The sequence below is a fragment of the Typopeltis vanoorti genome, chromosome 4 (genome assembly GCF_054136105.1).
Source record: "Typopeltis vanoorti isolate ZY-2024b chromosome 4, IOZ_Tvanoo_1.0, whole genome shotgun sequence".
Lineage (NCBI taxonomy): Eukaryota > Metazoa > Arthropoda > Arachnida > Uropygi > Thelyphonidae > Typopeltis > Typopeltis vanoorti.
This window is the reverse complement of record NC_143552.1, coordinates 55184211-55192259: the sequence shown is the minus strand read 5'-3', so window position 1 is coordinate 55192259 and position 8049 is coordinate 55184211. Positions and strand designations below refer to the sequence as shown.

The window sequence follows — 8049 nt, the reverse complement described above, 5'->3', positions numbered from 1 at the left end:
ATTTATCCAACAGAGTTCCATGTGGAATCCTGTCAAATGCCTTTGCCAAGTCCAGTAGTATCACTGAGTAAGGATTTCCTTTATCCAACTCCACTATTACTTTATTATAGAAAGTATTTTATGAATAATTCTTACTGTGTGAATGTGGTATCTCTCTCGCGATGAATCTTTTGATTACACGGAGACACCGTCATCATCATCATAATTCTCTTTGGAATTGGACATTTTTCGCGTATTTAGAGACTTTTTTTTATGAAACCTATCGAATTTTCAAATGGCGATTGATACTAGTAGCGACCTCCTGTAGAGAGAAGAAGCAACTCTTTTGCTATCGTTGTATTCGTATAGTGGTAGGTAAGATTTTTCGCATATATTGTTTGCAGTAATCGTTATACATCGCAGTAAAAAATAAAATCTTCGTTAACGGTAGCATTAAGATTTGTACTTAGTATAAAGTATTATCATTATATATATGTATAGTATGTACATAAGATGATTAATCTCCAAGTATACACAAATTAAAATGCTAGTATTGTAGTATATCATGCACTTAAGGGTTAATGAAATTTAATTATTCAATTAGTTTTGTTATGATATACGAACGTAATGTTCCTGTTAAGAATTTTTTTGTAGTTATTGGCACTGTATTCACTAATTTGAGTTGTGGGGTATGGTTTGTCCTCCCTCGATGATTCTGGTGGTTTCGCGTAATAATAAATTTCTAGCGTTTCAATTTCATTTCGTTAACGTGAGCAAAGCTGACGATGTACATCCATGAATATACAGCTGGAAGAATCTATTCAGACGGATGCTGTATATTGTTTGAAAACTATGAGTATTCTATAATTTGCCAAAATTTTAATTAAAAGGGATGTGTCCATTGTGATGTATTACTTTAGTAACTTAATCCTTGTCCTAGTGAGACTCCCCTGCATATTGGTTGCCTGAAGTAGCTTGAAAGAGTTCATTTGGTTTCTAGAGCAGGTTCCTGTATAATGATTAGCTCATCCACAGCACATATTAGAGGTTTACAGTCTTTCATGGGTGGAAGTCAAAGTGGTCAAGCTTGTTTAGTAGTGGATCACAAATGACTTTCCGTATTGGGTCTTCCTGTTATGTTTATTTAATTTTTTTTTATTTTAAGATTATATAAAATCTTAAAAAAAAAATATATATATATATATATATATATCTATCTATGTATGTATATACACACACACACACACACACACACACACTTGAAAAGAGATTGTGGAAGAGAAACTTGGAGAAAAACAAGCAGAGTTCAGGCCAAATAGAGATTGTCCAGATCTGATTTTCACTTTAAGACAGATAATTGGGAAATTTTGGGAATATGACAAGAATCTGTACTTAAGTTTTGTAAATTTGAAAAAAAAAAAAAAAAGGCATATGAAAAGGTGCCCATAAAAAGCTTTTCAAAACATTACAATTATATTGGGTGAATGGAACAACATTATACAGAGCAATACATAGTCTGTATTTAAATTATCAGTCAGCAGTTAGAACTGAATTAAATACAGGAAGATGGTGTGATGTAAAATCAAGGGTAAGACAAGGATGTACATTATCTCCACTTTTATTCTTCACCTGCATGGATCACATTATGAAAGTGGTATTAGGCCTGATAATAGAATTGGAGATGTGAAACTTAGCTATTTGCTTTATGTAGATGATGATGTATCCATAAGCACATCTAGAGAAAGTCTCCAGGATTCTCTAACTAATTTGAATAACAGCTGTAACAAATGTGGCATGAAAATCAGCAATAAAAAGATCAAAACTATGGAAATAGACAGGAGAATAGAAAATTTCAGTTGCATTCTGAATGGAGATCCTATAGAACAAGTAAAGTATTTCGGCTATTTAGGCACAGTTGTTAGAATATGGCAGGTTAAATCTGAAAATAGATAACAGAATAAGTAAAGCTGGTATGGTGAGTAACCAGCAGATTAAATTTTTATGGAATAAGAGAGAAATTAGCCAAACACCAAACTAGCTGTATACAAGATATCAATTTTAATTATGGATCTGAGAGGTTAGAAATAAAGCTCTCATTCGAAGACCGGAGACCATAGATATGAGGATTCTGAGAAGAATTAGGGGAGTGAATCAGTGGCATCAATGGCATAATTATATATTAAAAATGAAGATATTAGAAAGGAACTTGACATTATTAGCATTCAAGAATGTGTCAGCAGAGCTAATCTAAGGTGATATTGGCTACTTAATAGAATGTTGAAGAAAGGTTAGCAAAACACATGTTTGATGCCAATAATGGCATCAAACGTGTGAAAGACTGAAGGACTTGAGAAGAAGACTGAGAGGAAAACCAAGGTGTAGGTGGATTGATTCAGAAGTGTGTAGAACAGTGTTTCGCAATGTGGGACAATTAGAAAATAATGTTGCACTCATCATTGATATAGTCAAAAAATCACCATTGTTGGTGATAAATTATCGATGTAGCAACCCTGACTTTCCAAGAAAAAAAAGCTGGCAACATTAGTACAGCAGTCAACATAAATACTTGGCAGTGTGTGTTAAGGTTAGATCATAGCATCTGTTACTTATGAAAAGTAAACAATGCCAATTTAAATTTGTGCAGTTTTTGTTGTAGAAACAATGAGGCAAGTGTGTGTAATTTTTTTATGTATTGTCAATGTTTTTTATGCTAGTAGGCGATTTTTTATGTAACATTTTTATATGTTAGATTTCTGAACTTGGTTGACTCTTATGCTAGAGCTGGCATAAAAATCTTTGAGGTGAGGCATGATCCAAAAAAGGTTGGAACTAGTGGCCTAGAAGTACAAAATGTTAGATATGACAATATTGGAGTGCTTGCAAGTAATAGACTAATTTGGAGGAAAATTGTTGATAGATTAATAATGCGAAGTTTAATCATATAGTCATAGTAACCTGAATTTCTTGAGGGTACATATCACGAATGATGATATATATATATACTATTCGAGGAATGTTTTGTACAATAGTTTTTTATGAAAATAAAGATGTGTATTCTTATATCATTTCCTCCTTCCCTACACAATGTTTGAAGTGTAGTCCTGTGTGTGAAATACATGTGTATTCAGTGAAAATATGATCATCCTCATATTTTATATATATTTGCTGATAAAGGGATAGGCACCTGAATCTGTCAGCTACCCATCCTGAACATATGGGAAGTGTTCAGGATGAACAAATGTGGCAGGAAGTGTTAGACGAATGAGTAACAGCATTAAGCATGAACTGCAAAAGAAGAAAATGATGAGAGAAGCAGGCCTGTTTGGCCAAATGGTTAGCATATCCGCTCTCCAGCCAAAAGGCTGTGGGTTTGAATCCTGATGTGGACATGAATGTTTGTGATTGTCTGTGAAAATATTAGTCGTTGTGGGCAGTAGATGGTGTTGGTGTAGATGATGATGGTAGTTGTTGGTGGATTGAGTGGTGGAGACACAGTTTTAGAGGGGGGACCCTCCCTCGATTAGTCTTGAACTCCTTGGAGATGTCACGTAATAATATAAGGGTGATCAGTAAGCTCATGAACAGTGTGTATTATTACATGCAAGAAAGTTACTAATATGATAAAGAAGGCAAAAGCAAATTATGAGATGAAATTAGCTGCATAGGTCAAAGGTAATACTAAAGTTCTATGTGTAGCCAGTAAGAGGAAAATATGAGTATGGAAAGATATCATTAAGGAAATTCTGCTGGTACGATGGTAACAGATCCTGAACAAATAGTTGAATTGAATACATAAGTTGGTGGTTTGTGAGTTGCGTAGAATACAAAATGATGGTACAATATGACAGAATTTCATGCCGGCTGGGGCGTCGCCTGGTTAAACAAGGCCCCCGTTATTTTCGCCAGGGAACCAGGGCGAACAGCGAAAAGTCAGCTACTGGAACAAATCTGAAAACACACCCCAACTTAACATCACCAGAATTAAAAGATCGGTACTAGCAGCATAAGAAGCCTGAATGGCAAAGAAATGGAGCTAGCTGAGGAATTAAATAAGTACCAGATCGACATAATAGGGGTGGCTGAAACAAAAAAGTTAAAAACTGGTGAGATCTTTCTGAGCAATAAATACAAAATGTTATATTCAGGCAATGACAATCAAGGAAAAGGAGTAGCCATAGTATTCAATGCAAAATACGAGGCTCATCTGCTTGAATGGCAGGCAGTGTCAAGTAGAGTGATTTGGGCAAATATGAGAATGGGGAACTGGACAATGAGACTTATTTGTGCCTATGGTCCCACAGAAGGTTCTACTAAGGTAGAAGTGGAGGAATTTTTAGAGGCTCTAGAGAAAGCTACTGACACAATGAAAAAGGAAAAGTTGGTCCTTGTTGGGGATCTAAATAGTAGAGTAGGAAGTGATTGTCAGACATACAAAAATATTTTGGTAAAATTTGGAGAAAAGAGCAAAGCTAATAATAATGGCAAATACCCGTTGGATTTCCGCTCAGGACATGACTGGTTATTACTAACACCCTGTTCCAACATAAAAATGTGCACAAATTCACATGGAGAGAAAAGGCAAGGAATAAGAAAAGTCTAATTGACTATGTTATTGTTGATAGTGATGATTTCTCCCTGGTGCAGGATACCAGAGTGTACAGAGGATTTGAAATTGGAAGTGATCACTATTTAGTCTTGAGCAGGATAAAATTGAATTTCTTATTGAAAAGAATGACATGTAAGAAAGTTTTAAAGCGAATAAAAGTTGAGCAGCTCTCAGATGTGAACTGTAGACTAAAATACATAAAGATTATTGAAGAAAAAATGAAAGAGTTTGAGAACAGGACTAAAACCTTGGAGATTCAATGGCAAGCCTTGAAGAAAACCGTGATTGATTCAGCTAGAGAGGCATGTGGTGAAGTTGTCTGCAAGGATAGAAAAATTAGAATTCCATGGTGGACACAGGAAGTTAAAGAGGCAGCGAAGGAAAAGAAGAAAGCATATCAAAAGTTCCTGGCAAATAAGTCAGCTTTTGCTCTTAGAAAATACAGAGACAAATGTAAGAAAGCTAAACACTGTGCAAAACTAGCTAAACAGAAGTCATGGGAGGACTTTGGCAAGAACATAGAAAATAAATATCAAGAAGGTGGCAAAATATTCTGGAGGTTGTTGAAGAAGCTTAGGAATGGAGGAAAGAGTGCTGTAAAAGGAGTTAGAGATGATAAAGGTGACATGAAAACAGGAGATAAAGATATCCTTGAAGTATGGAGTAATTACTTTGAAAAACTGCTAAATGAAACAAGCAGTGATGACAGCACAGTGGTAAAAAACACTGACCAGGCATGCAGTCAGGAATACATATCCATACTTGAAGTCGAAAAAGCCATCAAAGGCTTGAAATGTGGAAAGGCAGCAGGAGTAGATGATATTCGACCAGAAATGCTGAAGTATGGTGGTATAAAAGTCTTACAGTGGCTGCACTGCATAGTTCAGAAAGCCTGGACGGAGGGACAAATTCCCGATGATTCGAGTAGAGCTCTCATAGTACCCATATATAAAAAGGGAAATAAAACTGAATGTGAGAATTACAGAGGTATTTCCCTACTGAGTGTTCCTGGCAAGATCTATGCAAGTATACTTGAAAAACGGTTGAGAAGAATTGTGGAAGAAAAGCTTGGTGAAGAACAAGCTGGATTCAGGCCAAATAGAGGCTGTCAGGATCAGATCTTCACTTTACGACAAATAGTCGAGAAAGCATGGGAATATAACAGAGATCTGTATTTAAGTTTTGTCGATTTGGAAAAGGCATATGACAAGGTGCCAAGAGAGAAGCTATTCAATACGCTGCAGTTATATGGTGTCAATGGGGCATTATATCAAGCAATACTTGTCTTTATTCGAGTTGCAAGTCAGCAGTTAGAATTGAAGGAAGTACAGGAAGATGGTTTAATGTTAAATCTGGTGTGAGACAAGGATGTACATTATCCCCTCTGTTATTCATTATCTATATGGATCACATTATGAAGGAAAGTGGTATTAAACATGATATCAAAATTGGAGATGTTAATGTCAGCTCTTTGCTTTATGTGGATGATGTTATACTTCTAAATAAATCCGCTACAAATCTGCAAGATTCTCTGACTAAATTGAATAACTGTTGTAATAGATATGGTATGAAGGTCAGCAATAAAAAGACAAAGACAATGAAAATAAGCAGAATCATTGAAAATGTCAACTGTGTTGTGAATGGAGAACCTGTGGAACAAGTAAAACATTTCAGCTACTTAGGCACGAGTTTTACTGAAGATGGTAAATTAAATATAGAAATAGACAACAGAATCAGCAAAGCTGGTATGGTGGGAAGTCAATTGAATAAATTCATATGGAATAAGAGAGAAATTAGTCGGAACACTAAATTAGCTGTATACAAGACAGTGTTCAAACCAGTTTTAACTTATGGATTTGAGAGCTGGGTCAGCAGTAAAACACTTGACCAACGACTAGAGACTGCAGATATGAGAGTCCTGAGAAAGATTACTGGTGTGAACAGATGGTATCAATGTCAATATCATATTAAAAACAAGGATATTAGGAAAGAACTTGACATTGTCAGCATCCAGGAATGCATTAGCAGAGCTAATCTCAGGTGGTATGGTCACTTAAATAGAATGGGAGAGGAAAGATTAGCAAAACAAGTGTTCTCTGCCAGGTTGGTAGGAAAACGACCCAGAGGAAGACCAAGATATAGGTGGATTGATACGGTACAAAGTGCCTTAGACGATAGAAATATAAGATCGAATAATGTTGGAGTCTTGACAAGTAACAGACTGATTTGGAGGAAAATTGTAGATAGGAAGTTAGTAATGATGTAAATTTTTCATGTAGTACATATCCTGTACACCCCTTGAGGGTACATGGCAGGAATTTAATGATGATGATGAGTTCTGTAGCAAATTTTCGGTATCAAGACCACATGTTTTTAGACATATGAGTTTAATAGAATGGCCAAATACAACCCTACAAGTTTCGTAAGTTCTATGAGTTGCATCGTAAGGTATAATTAACCCCTGGTGATATAAGTCCCTAATGGTGGGTGCAACCGTTGTTTGACTGGGTGATGGTCGAGCCGGCATGTATCTTTAGGTTGGTTAGAATTCATTTGGTTTCAATGGTTAAGTTTCATCAAGTGTCAACCACCACTCCTTGACCTGAATTCATCTGCTCCTAACATGGAGTACAGACGTTTGCAGCCGATTCACCAAATACAGTCGCTGCTTGAGATCACCATATCTGGCTACCCTCACTTAGTTTAGTCTGTGGATTGACACAGTTTACCGGGGCGTGGCTGCTACGTGTACAGTAGTTTATTGGAGCTATAAGTGAGAGTTGGGTGTCCAGTGAGAACCAAACCATCTGAACCACAATTATGTGCGATCGTCCAAGTGGAGAGGTACTATCTCTCCTTGACACCCCCACATGTGTCGGCTAAGAAGATTACTTGGAGTATCTCTGCTGGATAGACTAAGAAATGAAGACATAAGGAAATGACTAAAACAAGAAATAACAATAATAGACAAAATCCAAGAAAGAAGACTGCGATGCTTTGGCCATGTGATCAGAATGGGAAGAGAAAGACTACCGTCTAAAACCCTGAATACAACAATGGAAGGTAAAAGATCCAAAGGATGGCTCAGAATTAGATGGATAGACAGAATAAAAGAGAACCTGAAAACCAAATCAGAACAAGCAACATCAAACTGGACAGAATTGTTCGGACTCTCTCAGGACAGACAGAAGTGGAAAAAGTTCATTCGGCCTCATCATCATCCACATAGATGATGGAAGAAGAAGATATAAGTCCAACAAATTACAAAATTTTGTATTTGTTGTTTATTTTATTAAACTTATTCTGTCTAAAAACATGTCTATCTTAAATTTTCTACTAAATTTATTGTCATGTAGATAAATTGGTGCCTGATGTGACAGGCATTGATGAGCTTTGAGATGGATGGACTGGAGGTGATTGTTATTATTATTACCCTAAGACCCCCATGTAGTCAAAGATTCATT

General features: G+C 36.2%; 1 protein-coding gene across 1 annotated transcript in view; it reads left to right on the top strand.

The window, feature by feature from the left end:
• The first annotated feature begins 286 nt into the window (after positions 1-286).
• Positions 287-8049, top strand: part of RpL26 (ribosomal protein L26) — a 36516-nt gene continuing 28753 nt past the window's right edge. The window contains exon 1 of the mRNA XM_090391180.1: positions 287-350. The gene's annotated coding sequence lies outside the window, so the exon portion shown is untranslated. The remainder of the gene's footprint in view (positions 351-8049) is intronic.